Source organism: Ursus americanus, chromosome 30 (assembly GCF_024610735.1).
Source record: "Ursus americanus isolate L20-20 chromosome 30, mUrsAme1.1.p, whole genome shotgun sequence".
NCBI lineage: Eukaryota > Metazoa > Chordata > Mammalia > Carnivora > Ursidae > Ursus > Ursus americanus.
In genome coordinates, this window is record NC_142156.1 from 28,914,441 (window position 1) to 28,934,046 (window position 19,606).

The 19,606-nt window shown below is 52.8% G+C and overlaps 1 protein-coding gene across 3 annotated transcripts in view; it reads left to right on the plus strand.

Annotated features, from left to right (window-relative positions):
* Window positions 1-2,425: 2,425 nt before the first annotated feature.
* Window positions 2,426-19,606, plus strand: part of ARVCF (ARVCF delta catenin family member) — a 50,355-nt gene continuing 33,174 nt past the window's right edge. For all 3 annotated transcript variants that reach the window (XM_045815192.2, XM_045815194.2, XM_045815193.2), the window contains exons 1-2: window positions 2,426-2,671; window positions 8,306-8,359. The gene's annotated coding sequence lies outside the window, so the exon portion shown is untranslated. The remainder of the gene's footprint in view (window positions 2,672-8,305; window positions 8,360-19,606) is intronic.

Here is a 19,606-nt window from a genome sequence, read left to right on the forward strand (position 1 = left end):
CTGAGCCTGGGCCATGGTGGGCCCACTGCCCAAGAGAGTGGCCTTGAGTCCTCCTGGAACTGACACTGTCTATCCTACTCCTCTGTATGTGGCTGGTGATCCAGCTTGGGGGACAGAATCCTGCCTGGAGTGGGAGGCCAGGAGGCAGTCCTCACCTAGGCCAATTTGGGAGCACAATTCTCCCCTCTGCTTTCTTACCGGAGGTCTGTCCAGCCCCTCCTGCCACCATCAGCAAGTGTGTGGGGAAGGGATGATGCTGGGCCACAAGCTCACTATGAGAATAGGGGTCCTGGAGGACCAGGGCCCAATGCCCCTAGAGAAATCTGTAGGGACAGTTGGACTAATGAGATCCGCTCCTAATGGAGGGAAGAGAACCCCCCCCCCCGCCCACATGGCAGCTGGCTCAGAATGTCACCAATGGTGTAGCTCTACAGGACAAGAGCTACCTAGCTCATAGGGGCCCCTGTGTTCCAGAGAAGGACATTGCATTCCATCTGCCCGAAGCTACAAGCAACATCACTATGCCAGAGTGTCAAATGGCTCTCATCTCAAGTGCCAACTCCAATTGACTGGTGGTGGCTGCTTGGCTCTAAAAGGCTAGGGTGGATTTACTATGTGCGCCAGGTACTGATGAAAGAGAAGAAGGTCAGCTGAAGACAAAGCATAAGCCTACAACTTGCAACTCCCCCCCCCCCACACTCCTGGGTGGGATATGTGATGTTCCTCCAGGAAGTTCCCGACTATCTTCCTGTTAATGCCTAGCTAGAGGGAAAAACAACCTTAGGGTATCCTGTGAGTCTTCTTTAACATATGAAAATCCTTTTGAAACTTCCCTGTTTCCTTACCTCCCCCAACCCTATAGTATATAATCAGCCACCCCTCACTACCCCGGGGCAGCAGCTCTTTCTGCCCATGGGTCCTGCCCCCGTGCTCTAATAAACCACCATTTTGCACCAAAGACGCCTCAAGAATTCTTTCTTGGTCATCAGCTCCGGATTCCACTCCACTGAACCTCACCTATATTCCAAAACTGCATCAGTACCACAGGGGGGAACCCAATGGTGGTACCAGTGGTGAGTTCTGGCCCTGCGGCACTTCACTTTCTTTGTTCTGAGCAAGCAACTATGGTGTGAACACTCTGGACCCCTGATGTGGGTGGATAAGACATGAATGTCTGGTCTCCCCATTAGCACTGTCATGGTCCTGTGACTCCCTGGGTAGATATGGGAAATGTGGTGGGCTGAGAATCTGGTCATCTCCAGGTGCAACCAGGGCAGGAAAGGCTCAGAACTAAGCGTGAGTCTGAGTCACTGGCCAAGGGGCCATCATCTCCTGAACCCCCTGAAATAAGCCCCAACAGGCAGCAACCCCACTGGTGCCCCCACCACCACCACAAAGTTAAGTGGTGCTGACCAAAGATTATGGTCCCATTTGTGGCCATATATGTGTGCCTTGTGTCACTGCAGGGATCAGGTGGCTGCTCTCCACCTGGCAGAAAAATGCAACCTGTGTGAATCTGTACTCAGGTGGTTGCACCCCACAGGGTTCCTCCAAGATCCCAGGTAGGGTGGAGGAAATGGGACACCAGCAAGAGGGGGTGGTGATAAACACACAAACTCCTCCCCCTACCTCCTCCCAGGCCCTGAGCAGTGGTGATTCGATAGAGATGAGGGAGGGCAGTCCTGTGGCAGTCCTGCAGGGTGGGCTGAGCCAAGCTGTCCTTGGATTCAGGCCTGGTGGCGGAGGAAAACCTCTATTTCACCGAAAGGCCCTTCCTGCCCTCAGAAACACGGCTCCCCATCCAGCCTCGCTGAGCCAAGGTCGGACCCCTGCCTCTCTGTGAAGACCCCGGGGCCACGAGTGTGGAAGAACCCCCAGGCCCGGGAGTGTGACGGACTTGATTTGAGTCCCAATGACCTAGAGCAAGTGAGAACATTTCTGAGTTTCAATTTCCCGTCTGTAAAATGGGAAGGCAGAACTCTCCCTCGCGGACTGTGTGAAGAATACAATTACATATTGATAGGAGGGCGCGGCAGGGCAGCGCCCGGCGAACAGCTGGCGCCGGAGAAGGATCCCAGCGAGCTAGGGGCAGTGATGGAGGCAGCGAGGCTGGAGTCCGGGGAAGGGGCGCGGGGCCTAGCAATCCCCGCTCGGGCCGGACGGTCCGGGGACGTCCTCGAACGCGGCCGAGAGGGGGAGGCCCCGAGGCCCCGGCCGCCGCGGTCCCGGCAGGTGCCGAGGCCTCCGCCACTCCACGAAGGGGCCGGTCGTCGGCTGGGACGGACACCCCAGGAGCCCAATGGCAAGCCGGCGTCTCCCAGGACCCGTCCAATCGGCGCCGGTTGCCGGGCCGCGCTGGGCCTCCCGGCCAATGGGAAAATTCGCGTTCGGATGGGGCGGGGCGGAGGGTCGCGTAGCCGGCCAGACCCGCTTTGCGCACGGGCCGCGCGAGGGGCGGGGAGGGCTGGCCCCGGAGCTGCACGCTGGGCCCGGGAGGGGGCTGCACGCTGGGCCCGGGAGGGGTCCGCCCCCGCACCGGCCCAAGTTGAGGCTCCGCGGACCGCTAACGCCGCCGCGCCCAGGGGACGCCGCGCCCCGTGCGCCGAGAGACCCGGGGACGCCCGTCTGGGGGCGGGGGCCACGCTGCGGGGCCGCCCAAGCCGCGCTCCAGGTAGGCTTGGGCCGGGGGAGGGGGCGCGGGGTCCAGAGGTCGGGGCCGGGATTGGTACGAGGCCAGAGGTCAGGGACGGGATCCAGGTTGCGGGCCAGCAGGGGCCGGGGTCTAGGTGGGCTCCTGAGCGGGCAATCGAAGTCCGGCCGGGTATCGCGGCCCGGTAAGGAGCCGGGCTCCGCCCCACCTGCTCCTCGCCGGCGCTGCGGTGCGCAAGACCCTGGACCACGGGGGCGGGTCCCTTTGTGCGCGGCCTCGGGGCCCTGGCCAATAGGGCCAGGGCGCCCCGCACCGCGCGCCCCCGCCGAGACGCGGCCGGAACCCGCAGCCTTGACAGCTCTGCGCGACGCGGGCACCTTGCAGCTGGGGTCCGCAGCCACGGAAACTTTCCAGGCGCCCGAGGGGCGGCGGGGCCGGGGAACTTTCCTGGGGCGGCGCGCCACTGGAACCCGCTGGGGGCACGGCGGGGCCAAGGGGATGTCCCTGCTCCCGCTGCTCCCGCCGCCTAGAGGACCAGGGAAGGGGTGCCGCCTGGAGTCCCTGCCTGGTGCCCTGAACGGGGCCGCCGAGACGCGGGATCCCCCTGTTCCGCCACTCCTGAGTCCCCTCGGTGGGACACCGGGCGCCTGGCAGAGGTGGGTGCTCCCCATTCGTGGTGGTAGTCAGCCCGGGTTTGCTGAGGTGTGGCTCCAGGGCAGGCAGCCTGAGATCCCGAGCCTTCCCATTTTAATCTTTAATTAAATGTTGAGTACTTAAAACGTGTCACGATTTCTAACCTGTGCGTAATGTATCACAGCAAACGGAGCTCAGGGACTCTGGCTGTTTTCCCTGTAGACCCAGGGATGTTTAGAAACAAGAGAAGAATCACCCCAACAGGGTTTCATGCTTTGGGCTAAACTCTCAGTGTAACCTCAGGTGGTTACCCCTCTCTCACATCCGTTCCGGTTGTCACCTACATCACTGTGCAGGGCACACACCAAGTCAGGATTTATAAACCCAGGGGGTTGGGAGATGACGGCTTAGTGCCTGTGAAGGCAGCCTCTCCCCATGAGAACATGCGCCAAGGGTGGACTGAGAGCCTCCATCCCCTCCCTCTGCCTCCTCTTGAGATGCAGGCCACCACCAGAGTTCTGCTGGTCCAAAGCAGGTCCTGCCTGTCTTGTGTTCAGTGTATCTCTGGATCTGAGATAGTGCTGGACACAGGAGACAGTCAGAGCCCTCTACAAAGCATACTGGACCCATGGCCAGTAGTTCCTGAGTAGGTGGTCCAGGCCTTCGGTCTGGCCACAGCATGTGGGGCTGTGAATCCAGAGCACATCCTTTCCCCCAGCCTTGCCCTGTCGCATCCACAGCACCGTGTTTGTTCCCTGCTCCCTCAAGTCTGTGGTCCACTGCCACCCAGCACAGGGCTGGGCACAGAGCATTCACTATGCTCAGGATTCTAGTCCTGGCCTAGGAAGGGGATCACAACCAAGTCAGCCCCTGCCCTGCTCTTCTTCACGGTCTTTTCTACATAGACACAAGTACCTGCAGACCACGACCCTCCCAGGTAAACTGGGCCATCTCTCAGTCCTGCTGAGTGAGCTTCCCCATGCCACATTGGGGTTGCATGGTGCTCCTTCTAGAGGTGGCCCCTCAGGTCTCTTCCCAGTCCCGGGGTCTCTGCATCTTTGAGGTTCTGCGAAGGCAGGACTGTACTTCCATCCCTGTTTGTACTTTGTAAAGATTCAACGTAGATTTACCACACCCACTCCACGCCAAGAGTCAGGCCTGAGGGGCATGAACAGTGGGATCCTGCACCTTCAAGGGGAGCCAGGAGCTACACACAGCTGGGGAGCAAGGACACTAGGCATGCTAGAGCCCTAGCCAGTCCCTAGCATCTGCCCTGTGACCTGGTCTGGCCTCAGCAGAGGGAGGGAAGGAGCAAGCCATGTGGACTGCCTGGGGGGCCATCGGGGGTTCTGGGGACTTCCCATTGGCGGCTCAAGTCGGGGGAAGGCATCTGTTTTTTTGCCACCAGCTTCCATCAAGATAGTGATGAAGTCTTGGGCTGCTCAGTAGGGAGACCCAGAATTAGGGAGTAACCAGAGGGTCAGGGGTCAGGAATCCCTTATTGGGTTTTCCTGACTGGGACAGCTGCACAGTTCGGTTTATTTCACAGGTCAGGAAGATGAGCCCAGAGTGGTGGACACCCATTTCATCCACATCTGTCTCTCATCCCTTCCCCCACCTTGTGTGGGGCGCAGGCTCTTCCCACTGCCCCAGTGGATCATGAGGCGCCAACAGCCTCTAGGAAAGCAGCGACTAGCCGATACGGCCACCAGAGGGCACCCAGGACCGCCATGGCAGACCAGACTGGCCCCACCCAGCCTCCCTCAGGGCTGGGACCCTTCCTGAGGAACCTGGCGGGGAGGCCAGAGCTCTGCTTTCTCCAGACTGCCAGTCCAGGGCGCAAAGCTGGAGAGGAGCAAGGATCCCTGGGGCAAGGCCCCTCAGTAGCCCCCAGAGACCCTCACCACCTTTAGTTCAGGCGAGAGGAGACCCAGGGACTGAATGGCAGGGTGATTGAGCACAGGCTTGGGCAAAGACAGTGAAAAACAGGCTCTGAGTGAGGCTTCCTTCAGGCCTGTGCCCCAAGAGACTGCTTGGCTTCCATAGGCTGACCCTCCCACCATCTAAGGGTCCTGATGCGGACTCTGAGCCAGCCTGTCAGGCTGAGGCTGTGCCTCTTCCACTTTATCTGTGAAAGAAGGTGCCACAGAAGTGGGTGCCTTTTCACGTCGCACCCAAAGTGGCCAGCGGCCTGGAAGAGCACGTCAGGATTTGTCATGGCGGAGGAGGATGTGAGGCTTGAGTGCAGAACAGGCTAGGCTCCTAGACAGACCTGCCTGACCCCCATTGCCACCACCTGGGTTCCTCATCACCTGCCGTATCCCCAGGTTGCCTGCCCAGCCCACTCAGCTGGGCCCCCATCCCTCTGGACTCAGTTTGTGCTCATTGAGTTGCCTCATGCTATGAACACATGACTGGTCCATGGCTTTGCAGGACTGGCTGCTTGGCAACCCTTGCGGCCTGGGCTCCTGCCCCAATCTGAGATGCAGCAGGCCTTCCCAAGAGTGGGGGCAGACTGGACAGATTTTTGGGGCACTCCAGTGTGGGGAGGCCCATGGCATGGGTAGGCTTAGGCTTGTATAGCCAGGTGGCTCCACTTCTCAGGACTCTCCTCATCTGGGGAGCCTGATAAGAGGCAGGTTTGGTGGCTCCCTTAGCTCCGAGGCTCCTGGTTCGGGAGTCCTTGGCCAAGTAAGTGACCCCAAGGTCTACAGATCAGCCCTGAGGGGGTGCTAAGAAGGGATTCCGGAGACAGGTACCCCCTGTACTCTCATCACAAATCCAGTTACTCGTTCTCCATGTCCACATCTGTCTACTCCCTCAGGGCTCTGTCAGGCTATTCCCTGCCCCCACCTATACAGTGTCCTGTGACAAGGGTGCCCATGCCTCCCAAAGCTTCCACCACCCTGCATCCCCCAGAGCTTCCCACTTCCCCTACCCTCCTCCTGCAGGAAGCCCCCAGCAGCCCTGCAGATACCCTCCCCCCACTGGTGTCTACTACTGGCTCTCCTCTGTGTTTATGGAGCTCTTACCCTGGCTAGAGCCCCACAAGGAGGGAGCATGTTCTTGTGGCCGAATATCCCCAGCTGAGGTGGGGGCACTGGGAACAGGAAGACCTAAGTTCAAATCCTGGACCCAGTTTACCCACCTATAAAATGGGCTGTTGGGCCCATCCAAGGCACCTAGCGAAAGTGACAGGAGGGCACACAGCCAGCGCCTTGTGAGGCTCTGTACAAGCCCGGCACTGAGGGGGAGGTTGGCAGCTATCTGGACTGATAAGAAAGGCATGTCGTTCTTTGTGGGACAAACCGTATGTGAACACTTACGCCAAAAACAGAAGTGTCCCAGAAACATCACACTGCAAGTAAAGCTGCTTTCTGAGCCTGACGTCAGGGTAGGAACAGTAGCTCCTCTACTGTGGGCAGGGCGGGTGGGCAGGCTGCCTCCCAGACTTCCCTCCCAGGCACACATGAGAGTGAGTGTGCACGAACACATACACGTGCATGCACGTACACCTGCCTGGCTCGGGCCACTATTCTTTCCTGGTGCAAAAGTTCTCCTTGCCTCCTGCCTCTGACCCCATGAGTCCCGATCTTCCCGTGATTCCACCATGACCCAGAGCCCCTCCTTGTGATGAAGAGGCTGCTGGGAGGCAGAGACACCTACCCTCAGGGCCCCCACAAAGGCCATATTCACAAAGGAAGATTAGATAGAGGAACAATCTGGAAAACACTGTAGAGCCCAGGGGAGAGAGCTTCTATCACCCCTGACCCCCCAGAGATAGCTTTCCATTTGTGACCCAGACCTCCCTTCCTCTTTGTGCCACCCTGGCTTTGGTTTCTGGTTTTAAAGATTTTATTTATTTTTTTAAAGATTTTATTTATTTATTTGACAGAGAGAGAGGGAGCGAGCACAAACAGCGGGAGCAGCAGAGGGAGAGGGAGAAGCAGGCTCCACGCCGAGCAGGGAGCCCCATGCGGGCTCAATCCTGGACCCTGGGATCATGAGCTGAGCCAAAGGCAGACGCTTAACCGACTGAGCCAGCCAGGCGCCCCTAAAGATTTTATTTTTAAGTAATCTCTACACCCAACACAGGGCTGGAAGAGTTGCATGCTTTTGGGGGCGCCTGGGTGGCTCAGTCAATTAAGCATCTGCCTTCAGCTCGGGCCATGACCCTGGGATTGAGCCCCACATCAGGCTCCCTGCTCAGCAGGGGGTCTGCTTGTCCCTCCCGGCTGCCCCTGCTTGTTCTCTCTTTCTCTCTCTTCGTGTCAAATATATAAATAAATCTTAAAAAACAAAAAAAAAAGAGTTGCATGTTCTACCAACTGAGCCAGCCAGGTGCCCACCACCCTGTTTTTCATTTTTATGAACATGAACACTCTCTGGCATGTTCCACCAGCTAGATACAGTGACAGGGAATGTGTCCCCTTGGTCATGGGCTGAGACCGGAAGCCCATGGGTGCTCCAGCTGCTGCATGTGGGGCACACCTAGCCATAACTCTGGCCCCTTGGTCCCAGGGTCTGGGAGCTGAGCTGCCTGCCTAACAGGGACGCGGGTTCTGGGCTGGCCCCAAGGAGCATCAGGAGAGGCGGGTGGCAGAGCAGGAGTGGAGTCCCAGAAAGGTGAACGGAGCTAGGTGGGTGTTGGTGGGCCAGTGGGACCCTGGTGCAAAAGTTCTCCTTGCTGTACTGTTTATCACAATGAAGCACACCCAACCTTCTGGAATGGGGAAGACATTATTATCAGTCTACAGCTGAACAATAACAGTTTTGAAGGCTAGTCAACAGCAGTAGAAACTTTTACAAGGGACGGTGGTTATCTGACATAAACTGCAGACACCACAGTTCCAGTCGAGTGGGGGTAAGAGAACGTGCATGAATGTGCAGGTACATGTCAGGAGCGCCGCAAGATGACCTCAGGGTTAGGGATGATGCTGCCCCGCCAGGGGTCTGGCCTCATCTAGAAGGGATTTAGCCCAACAAGTTGATCTCACAAGGTACCCTGTGGTTTCCCTGCAGGAGCTGGAGCTGGCAGGATGGGTGTTGGGACATGCTGATTTCTCTTCAAGACAGGTAAGTGACCTGGGCTTGGCCTGGGGATGTCTCCCTCTTCGCATAGGACAGAAGAGTGTCCTGGTGGGCCTGGCAGGTGTGGCTGACAGAGGGGTGGCCCGGGGTGGTGTATACTTCTGGTCAGCCTCACTCTGGAGATGAGCCTTAGTGGGGCTGACACGAGGACATTGGCTGGATCTGATCTTTACCTATCTTGACTTGGATGCTTGCCACGCAGTGTCTGGTATCAGCTTAGCGTACCCAGCTTGGCTCTTAGCTCAGGTGGTCCCTGCTGCCCAGGGGAGACTAGAGCTACCAGCTGGGGACAGACTGTCATGTGCTGGCCCATGGCCTTGGGTGTTACCGGTGTTTGTAGGTAGACCTGCTAGTCGCTCCTCCAGTGAGATTAAGGCATGGTGCCTGGGAAGTATGGCAGGACTGGGAAGCGGTGTGGTCCCTGTGTTCCCCAGCTCCCTCTGAATGGTGGGAAAGTATGTGCTGCTAGCACCCTGGCCTGTCAGAGTTTGTTGTGGTGGCTGTATTTACAGAGTGGCGATGGCTAATGAGAGTGCCTCTGATCATTCTTGTTCCTCCAGTATGGGTGCCCAGTCCCCAACCCAGCCATCTGCTCCCGCCCTACTGGGTGCTGTCTCCTTGGGAGGCTTGGCCAACCCAGCCCTGTGGATTCTCATTGACACTGAGTAACCAGTGTGGACGGCCTGGCCCAGCCAGTGCTGTGCTGTGTGGTGAGAAGACAGTGGTCACAGACCTAGGGGACCCCAGGCCTCCAGACACCTCAGTGTTCTGTGCCAAGGACTGTAGGACAGGGAGGGACAGGGCCTGCAGGACAGGGCCTGGCTCCTTCTTTGCTATTCCACATGACTGTGGGTGTGGGAAGCTGCCAGCTGGCTGGTGGTAGCCGTGCATCTCCTGCCACCTGGCGGTTTACCACCTGGGCCAGGCAAGGTCAGGCCACGAAGCTCAGTGGAAGGCTGTTGGGCCACAGGTGGGCCTCTGGATTGGGATGAAGAGGCTCAGGCTGCATCCAGGGCTCAGAACGTGGCATTGTTTGTCGTACGGGTGACATGGTATCTGGGGGCGAGGTTGGCAGGATGCTGGCCCCCACCCTGGTAACTCCTGGTAGGCCACCAAGCCTCAGGTTGGCCAACCAGCCAGACACCAAATGATAGCTGTGGTTACAGGGTCTCCCTTACCCTGCCCGCCACTCTTGCCGGGCCGTCCAGCATTGCTTGCTTGTTTCCTGTCCCTGTTTATCCCTTTCTGCCTCCTCCTTCTGGTCTTCTCCCAGTTTTTCTCTGGTCTTCTCTGTGTCTCTCTCTGCCTTTTCCTCTCTTTTGTTTCTGTCCTGTCCTTCTCGAGCGTGGTGATTAATTATTCTTGTCTGCCACAGTGACTTGACTATTCATGTCTGCCACAGGCACTGGAATAATAGCTGTGGCATTCATGCCATCTCTGCTCTGGGCTGGGACCATTCCCCAAACTGGGCTCTGGCTAGGAGCTCCCTGCTCTGTGGACCCTGGGGAGTAGCCCTGGCCACATCAAGAGGGAGATGGGAAGGGGGAGACCTGGCGACTAAGTTGAGATAAGGACTGATGGCAAGCACCTTGTGTATCTCCCATACTCAACTTCGGCCATTCAGTACCCAGTTGCTGAGCTCCATGTCAGACACTGAGTGTTGTGACCCCATCGGACACAGACCTGCCCTAGGGGAGCCCCTGGCCTGGCCAAGAAGGCAGCAACAAACAGAGAAAGTGGCCAACCGTAGAACTGCAAGCTGGTGATGAGAATTGCAGGGTTCTCTGAGAAGGGGGAGCCGGAAGGACAGTGAGGGAGTGATGCTGATACCTGGGGGCTGTGGGTGCCCTTCACTGCAGCCATGTCAGCACTGATACCACCTCCTGGGAACCTCCCCCCACCGGCCTGGCCTTGCCCCATGGCACCTCGTCATCAGCCTTTGCACAGCTGCGCTGAGCATGGCTGCGCTTCTGTGACCACTGGACCCATGCTGGGTTTTTTTGGGTTTTGATGTGTTTCTCAGTCATTGATGGGAATCTTTATTTTAAAGTATGAATTCTTCCCTCATCTGTGTGCCTGCGGCAAGTTCTTTCTCAGTCTTTCAATTTTTGTTTATGATGGTTTTTCATGTTCAGAAATTTTTCATATTTTGTGAAATTCAATGAACGTTTCCTTTTTTAGTTATTCCATTGTCCTTCCTGAGCACCTAGTCAGGTAAAGGCACCCCTATTTTTTTCCTGAGGTATTTCTAGTGTAGTGTTTTACATTCAGGATTTCATCTGCCTAGAATTTATTTTGACACAAATATAAGTTGAGAATTTAACTTTGTTTTTCACTTTTATCTGAACCGTTTTTTTTAAAAGATTTTATTTATTCATTCATTTGAAAGAGAGCACGAGGGGGGCAGAGGGGCAGAGGGAGAGGGAGAAGCAGACTCCCCGCTGAGCAGGGACCCAATGAGGGGCTTGATCCTAGGACCCTGGGATCATGACCTGAGCCAAAAGTAGACGCTTAGCCAACTGAGCCACCCAGGCGCCCCTGAACCATTTCCTGACTAACATTTTCTGTCACCAGAAGTTGGAAGCGTCCTGTAATGTGTCCTTGGGTTTATGGTATCTGTGGCAAGCGTCCAGCCCCTAGCCAGTGCCTGCTGCCTGATTAAAAAGATCAGGTTGGAGCTTCCCCTTAGTCAGTCTTTGTTCTCAGAAGTCATGGTTATTCTGCACGTTTACCCTACATGTACTTGTTGGAAGAACTCTGTTGGGTCCCTCTCCCTGGGACTTCTGTGGGATTCACCTTGGACTTCACTCTTTGCAGCCAAATCAGCCCTCCCTGTGTGGGTCTGTGGCATGTCCTACCCTGGCCTCCCCATGTCTCAGGGCTCTCACAAGAGAGCCTGTCCCTGCTCTGAGCACCCTTGTTTACTGAAAAGAGGTCCCTGCACGGTAAAGCCCCTCAGAAGCAGGGCACCTGCTGGTGTGGCTGGAGAGCCTGGTGCAGGATGGCTGTTCTCTCTCCTGCGCCACTCTCAGCCAGGCATCCAGGGACCCTTGTGATCAGACTCCTGGGTCACTTCCAGGTGGGCAGGTCCCCGGGGGAACGCCAAGCACTTTCCCACCCCCACAGCCCATGCTTCTCAGGCGAGGCAGAGGAAGAACATTCTACACAAAGGACTTGGGTTCAGACCCTGGCTCTGCTCACTCCGTAGGCCTTGTGAGGGGCTTGGCACAGGTGGTGCCCGGCTGCGGTTCCGGTGTGAGCGCCGCACCAGCTTCCGGCTGTGCCGCCCTTGTTCAGGCTGATTCAGGGCTGCTGCTGTGGCTGGTGCAGCAGGGCCAACCTAGTGCGGCCTACGTCGCCCAGGTCCCCAGGCCCCCAGGTGAGATGGTGCTGTGCTGGCCTCTGCAGGCTCTCCTGGGCAGTCTCTGCAAGCCCATGGTAGCATTTACCCCAGCCCTGCATTTACCTGGACCCCCAGCCCCCAGCTTTTCTCGCCCACAGGAAGGCTGCCCACTGTCAGGTGGGGAGATGGAAATACCCCACCCCCATAGCACATCTTGCCAGGTTGACTTTGCAGCTGATGAGTTTGGTATTTCGAATATGCCTTTAGTTAAACTTTTTCTTTTCAAAATATTTTCACTCTCCGTGAAATTCTAATTAGGCCATTCATTCGTCTGAATGTACTTGCTGCTCTCTGCATTTTGCAAGATAATGAGGCTGTGAGATGCTGCCATCCCCATGCTCTCAGGGCCTTCACTTTCTGCCCTGGAGGGAGATGCTGGCAACCCTACGGGCCATCCCTGCCTGTGGGATCTGGGCCACAGTGCCTAGGGAGTGGGGAGCACCGAGTATACAGATGGGGAAAGTGAGGCCTGGGCCACTGAGGATGGTGTAGGTGAAGGGGTCTCAGCCCCAGCAAGGCCCCCCCTTCACAAAACAGCATCTCCCTTCACCTCGTGTCACCCCAGCTCAAGATCAAGGCCAAGTGAGGTGCCTTCTAGATCCTGCTCCCCTGGGTGTGCCTGAGGGGTTGAGAGCAAAGGAGAGGCCACGAGACTGACCCATAGATGCCAAATGACCATGGCACCAAAGCCCCCCATTTTGTTTTTTAAAGATTTTATTTATTTATTTATTTATTTATTTATTTATTTATTTATTTATTTATTTATGGGAGGTGGGGGGAGAGAGAGAGTGTGTGTGTGCACTTGCAAGCGGGGGGAGGGGGCAGAAGGAGAGGGAAAGAGAATCTCAAGCACACTCTGAGATACCAGAGCCCTGGGTGGGCAGGCTTGATCTCATGACCCTGAGATCATGACTTGAGCTGAAATCAGAGTCAGATGCTTAACCAACTGAGCCACCCCGGCATCGCTCCACCTCCATTTTGCTTTTTTGCTTTTTTTTTTTTTTTTAGATTTTATTTATTTGACAGAGAGTGAGCAAGAAAGCTCAACCAGGGGGAGCAGCAGAGGGAGAGGAAGAAGCAGGCTCCCCGCTGAGCAGGGAGCCGAATGCAGGGCTCAGTCCCAGGACCCTGAGATCATGACCTGAGCAGAAGGCAGATGCCTAATGGACTGAGCCACCCAGGCACCCCTCCATTTTGCTTTTAAAAAGAAATCATAAATACCTGCTTGTTTATAGAAAATATAGAAGATACAGAAAAGAAGGAAAATGAAATCATACCTGTTGCACCTGTACAGCCCAGCACCTTCTGTCCTCCCATGGGTTCCTGGGAGGTGATTTCCACATGTGCATGTTTAAGGGGGCTGGAGGTTGTAATTCCCATCCCACATCTCACCAGCATCTCCCGTGTTGGTGTTGGGATGCTTGGCCAGCGCAGAAGGGTGGGCACCCTATTTTCAGGTAGTACTTGTGGTTGGCTGTGCTGGTCCTGCCTCCCCTGGGCAGACACACCCATGTCAGCCCCCTCTGTCCCTGGGGCCTGTGCGCCCCTCAGCTAAGAGCTCAGGAGAACATCCCATCGTGGATTCAAGCTGTTTGCAGTTCTCTACCATCAAGGCTGTTGCAGTGAATAACTTTTGCCCAGAGCTGTTTTTCTACATTTAAACAACCTGGGCTTGACCTTGAGGTTCAGGTCAAGTGAACCTTGCTGGTGTGTATGTATGTACGTACATGCACGCTCATGCTGGGGACAGAGCCTTGGTAGGAGCCATCGGGTGCCAGTGAGGCCTGAGAGAGTGGCCTTAGGGTAGGCCCCATGACAGCCCCTCTCCCAAGAGATAGCTAGGCCCACTGTCTTCAGATAGCCCACCCAGGGACCTGCATAGGAGTCAGACCCACAGGGAAGGCAGTCTAGGAAGGAAGACCTCCAGTGAGGACCCCACCTCACCTCCTATCCCCTCAAGTGTGAAATGGGAACCCGGGTGTCCCAGCAGGCGTTTGTGAGGTGACACCAGTCCTGGTGCTGTGCTGAGGAATGCGGGTGGTCAGGAGGCTAGGCTGAGGCTGGTCCCCGGCTCTGTGGGCATTGCACACAGTGGGTGCTAGGGCCTCCCCTCGCCCCTTGGCCTCTGCCCCCACCAGGCCATCTCACGCATACTTCCTCACACCCAGGCTGATACCCGGGGGGTTCGGAGGCCTGGCAGTGCCAGCACTCCCACAGATGATTACCTCCAAGGTGAGTCACTCGGACCCTCGGGGAGGGCACACTGATGGCTCTGGAGTAAGAGTAAAAGCTGCAGTGAGGGGTCTCGTCTGCACACAGTTGGAGGCCCAGGTCTCAAGGCACCTCAACACCCCCACCCTTGTCCAGAGGACCATGATGGGGGAAGGGCACTAGGGCTCTGAGGATGTCAGCTGTGCCCCTCACAGCATACCATGGGCTACCCAGTTCACTGACCATGGGTTAGGGTGGGGTCCAGAAGACCTGACAGGGCTGAGAGGGAAACAAGGGCAGGAAGGGGAGGGGTGCAGGAGAGAGGAAGGGCAGGGATGTAGGAGTATAGGAGACAGGGCAGGTAGGAATGCACGGGGAGGTGGGGGTGCAAGGAGGCAGAGGTATAGGGGAAAGTGGGGCTTTAGGGAAGGTGGGGGTTCAGGGGAAGGGAGAGGCAAGGCTTTCAGGAGAGAGAAGTCTATGGGAGAGGGTGGGGAATAGGAGAAATGAAGGTACCAGAGAGATATGGGAGTACAGAGTGGAGGAGCCAGGCATGCAGGGGGAGGCAGCGATGTAGGGATGTAGGGGGAGGTAAGGGCAGGTGTGCAGGGGGAGGCTGGGATGCTGAGGTCAGGAGGGAGGGCAGCAGGTGGTTGAAGGGCCCATTTAGGCCCTGAGATAATATGTTCTAAGTACCCTAGCCACATGCTGAGCCTTCTGAGGAGAACTGAAGCTGGGAAAGGGGCTTTCCCGAACACACCATGAGAGGGCAGGTGTGGGCTCTGGCGTTCCTGACCCTCCCACCCCCCTCATCAGTGGACACAAACTACCAGCCTCACCTGTCACCTCCTGCCCAGGGTGAGCGGCAGGCTTATTGCCACCCAGGGGGGCAGGTGACCTGTCCAGGGCCCCAGAGGGTACAGGGCCATAGCTAGGACCACAGCCAGGGCAGGGACTTGTGTGGGACCAAACCGTCTTCTCTCTTGGGCCTCCCAGCATGGGGGTGGGGAATTACGATGGGGAAACTGAGGCTTAGCAAGCGGAGCTGGGCCCTGCTCCCAGGCGTGCCCCCAGGCAAGCGCATCTTCCCTTTCCGCTTGACTTGGTGACAGTTCTCTGGCATTTGCCTGTCTGTAGGGAGCTACTGGTTATGATGAGTCTACTTCAGTATTTGTATTTGAAGAAAGAATTCCAGATGTTTCTTTGCCAAACCTTTGAAACAGGGCATTGGTTAATTTTTAATTAAGCCTTTATGCTTGTGAACTTTTGTCTTTATAAAAGGGCCGGGACATCTGGAGGTGTAGCATGGGTGAGGGTGGGGGTGGGCGATGCCCCAGGGCGTGGTGCAGGGAAGGAAGCCATCTGTGACTATGACAGGGACAGCAGCCTGTGCGCCGTGGGAACCCTGGGCCCTGGCACGTCCCCTTGCTTCTGGTGACTCTGTCCCCCTGCTCTGACTCCACTGCTCAGAGCCTCCCCACAGTTGATGGGCAGGAGGACTGAACCTCAGACAAGACCTCAGGTCCGAGAACAGCAGGCTTGGGCAGGGGGAGAGGACGGGATGGGAGTGGAGGAGTGTTTGCTCTCCCCTTCCCTGAAGCTGGTGGGGGGCCACTTTAGCTAGGGCAGGGGAAGATCTTGAGCTGGGCCTGGTTCTCTTGCTCACTCCTTCAGCAAATATTTATCTGGTTTCTCCCCCCACCATGGGATCCCCCATGGCCTTCAGGATACAAGCCATATCTGGTCCCTGTGATGCCAGCGGCCCCTCTCCTTGCTGCACCCATCTCCAGACTCAGCAGGCTGTGCCTGGATGAGGGTCTCTGTGGACCCACTCCCTGCATCGTTTTAGATGCAGAGATGCCCTCAGCAAGGCGGCATTCTCCTGAGCCTTCAGGAGCCCAAGGCAGTCCTTCTTCTGACATTTCTCCAGTTTCTTGCAAAAATCGGCCTCACTATAGAACACATGCTCGGGTTCCTCAGTGCAGCCCAGGCCCGGGAGCCGCAGTACTCTGTTGGTCTAGATACTCTTTTCTAGATATTCATCCTTGCTTCCTTCTTACAACAGAAATAAATTGAGTAACTGCCGCGTGCCAGATGCTGTGCTGGCTGCCACTCAGCTCCAGCCTGTAATCCCTCAGAGGTCAAGGTGGTCGCTTTCCCCAGCACCCCCCTCACCTTTGGTACCATATGTGGCAGCAGAGGAGGGTTTAGATTTGTTGTGTCGTTTGGTCCATGCAGAGGCCTAAGAGCAGGTGACTAAACTTCATAGTGTGATCCCGGGCTCACAGGTTAATTTTCTTTATCTTCTTTAAGTCCTGTCCTCTCCGAACTATATCTATGAGAAATTTCTATTTCTGACATGTGAAAGGTAGTCCGAAATGCGTCGGTCATTTCAATGGGAACCTTGGGTTGGGGACTTAGATTCCTATGTGCTATTTTAGGTTTGTCCTAGTTTATTCATATTCATTCTTTTTTTTTTTTTTTTTAAGTATTCTGGAATCATTTATGTTTTGATTCTGTTAGAGATTGTCTTGGTATTACTTCTGGGAGAGGTTTAGAAATAGAAAACAGGGAGCTTGTTGCAAGGGTGTTTTAGAGTTTTTCATTCAGCTCTGATGCACTCATATTCATAGTCATTCTTTTTTGTTTAATAATAAAAGTGTTTTAAAGCTATGAATTTGCCTCTGAGTATAGCTTTGGCTATTTCCCCCCAGTTTATTGAGATATAATTGACATGTAACATTGTGTGAGTTTACAGTGGACAGTGTAATGATTTGGTACACATATGTATTACAAAATGTTTACCATAGTAAGATTAGTTAGCATATCCTTCATCTCACGTAAATTACCATTGTTTTGTTGTTATGGTGAGAACATTAAACATAGCAACTTCTTTCATAGCAACTTCTAAGTATACAATACAGTATTATTAATTGTAGTCACCATGCTGTACATTAGATCCCTGGAACTTATCTTATAACTGAAAGATTATCCCCTTTGACCTGTATCTCCCCATTTCCCCTACCCTTGTTCCCTGACAAGCACCATTCTACAACCCATATATTTTTACGTATGATGTTTGATTTTTCAGTGTTTCTAAATAGTCAACTTTGTGTGCTTAAATTTTTATCTTTTATCTATTTTATTTAAAAGAGTGTTTTGCATATTCTAAGAACCACAAGATGGCTTTTTTTAGATTTCTATATTTATTTGGTAAAATACACAGAATTTACCATTTTAACCATTCTTCAACGTCTGGTTCAGTATTATTAGGTATAAGCACATTGTTGTGCAACCAATCTCCAGAACTTTTTCGTCTCGCAAAATTGACACTCCATATCCATTAATGAACATTAATGGACCCATTACCCCCTCTCCCCAGCCCGACTCCTAAAAGTGGAATAATACAGTGTTTGTCTTTTTATGATTGGATTATTTCACTTAGCGTGATTTCTCAAGATTCATCATGTGGCATGTGTCAAAATTTCCTTCCTTTTAAAGGTGGAATAATCTTCCATTGATAATAACGTCCCATGATCCATACGTGTGTATCACATTTTGTTTATCCATTCATCTGTTGGTAGGCGCTTGAGTTGCTTCACCTTTTGGCTATTGTGAATAAGGCTGTTATGAGCACAAGTGTAAAATACCTCTTCAACACTGTGCTTTCAGTTCTTTTGGATATATACCCGGAGGTGGAATTGCTTGATCATGTGGTAATTCTATTTTTAGTTTTTTGAGGAACCACCATATTGATTTTCTTAGTGGCTATGCCATTTTACATCCCACTAACTGTGCCCAAGAGCACCAATTTCTCCACATCCTTACCAAAACCTGTTATTTTGTGTTTTTGAGAGTAGCCACCTAATGGGTATAAGGTGACATTTCACTGTGCTTTTGATTTGCATTTCCCTAACGTTAGTAATATTGGGCATCTTTTCATAGACTTCTTGGCCATTTATGTATCTTCTTTGAAGAAATGTCGGTCAAATCTTTTCCCCATTTTGTAACTGGGTTGTTTGTTTTTTGTTGTTGTTGAGTTGTAGGAGTTCTTTATGTATTCTGAATATTAATCCCTTATCAGATATGATTTTAAAATCTTTCTGCCATTCTCTATATTGCCTTTTTACTCTGTTGATTGTGTCATTTGAACAGAAGTTTTTAATTCTGATATAGTTTATCTATTTTTACTTTTGTTGCCTATGCTTTTGGCATCATATCTAAGAAATCATTGCCAAATCCAACATCATAAACTTTTCCCCTATGTTTTCTTCTATGAGTTTTGTAGTTTCAGGTCTTATGTTTAGATCTTTGATGCATTTTTAGTTAATTTTTGCATATGTTATAAAATGTTGTAACTGTATCCTTTCCCATGTGGATATCCAGTTTTCCTAGCACCATTTGTTGAAAAGACAGTTCTTTCCCCCATTGAATGGTCTTGGCAACCTTGTAAAAAATAGTTGATCATATCTATATGAGGATTTATTTCTATTCTGTTCCATTGGTCTATATGTCTGCCTTTATGCCATGACCATGCAGTTTTCATTACCAAAGCTTTGTAATAAATTTTGGGATCAGGAATTGTGAGATCTCTAACTTTGTTCTTTTTTATGATTGTTTTAGCTGTTCAGGATCCTTTGAGATTCCATATGGATTTTAGGATGGAGTTTTCTATTTCTATAAAAAAATGCCATTGGGATTTTGATAGGAACTGAATTAAATTGGTAGATCACTTCGGGTAATATTGACATCTTAACAATAGCAAGTCTTCCATTCCATAAGCATGAAATGTCTTTCCATTTGTGTAGGAAGGTCATCTTTAATTTCTTTCAGCAAGGTTTTGTAGTTTTCAGTGTGCAAGTCAAGAAAGACTTGACTTCTATTTTTAGCATAGCCACTAAGAAAATCAATAAGGTGAAGAAACACCTTAGTTAAGTTTCTCTCTAAGTTCTTTGTTCTTCTCGATGCTATTATAACTGAAGTTATTTTCTTAATTTCCTTTTCAGATTATCCATTGTGAGTGATTTCTGTTTATCGATTTTGTACCCTACAACATTGCTGGTTTATTAGTTCTGAGGGCGTGTATGTAGGTGTGTGTGTAATCTTTAGGGTTTTCTACATTTAAGATCATATTATCTGCAAACGGAATTTCATGTCTTCCTTTCCTGTTTGGATACATTTTTTTTCTCTCTCTTGCCTTATTGACCTAAGATTTCTAATAGAAGAGGACTTGAACAGAAATGGCAAAAGCAGCATCCCTGCCTTATTCTTGATCTTAGGAGAAAAGCTTTAATTCTTTCATTACTGCGTATGATGTGAGCTGTGGTGTATGTGCAAAGTGGTGTGTAGCATGTGTAGTATGGTGTCCTTTTATGTATGGCCCTTATCATGTCCAGGTGTTTCTTTCTATTCCTAGTTTCGTGTTTATATCATAAAAGAGTGTTGAATTTTGTCAAATGTATTTTATGCATCAATTGCAATGATCATTTTCCTCCATTATTTTGTTAATATACAGGCTATTATGCTGATTGGTTTTCATGTGTTGAGCCATCCTTGCATTCAGGAATAAATCCCATTGGTTATCGTGTATAATCCTTTGAATATACTGCTGAATTCAG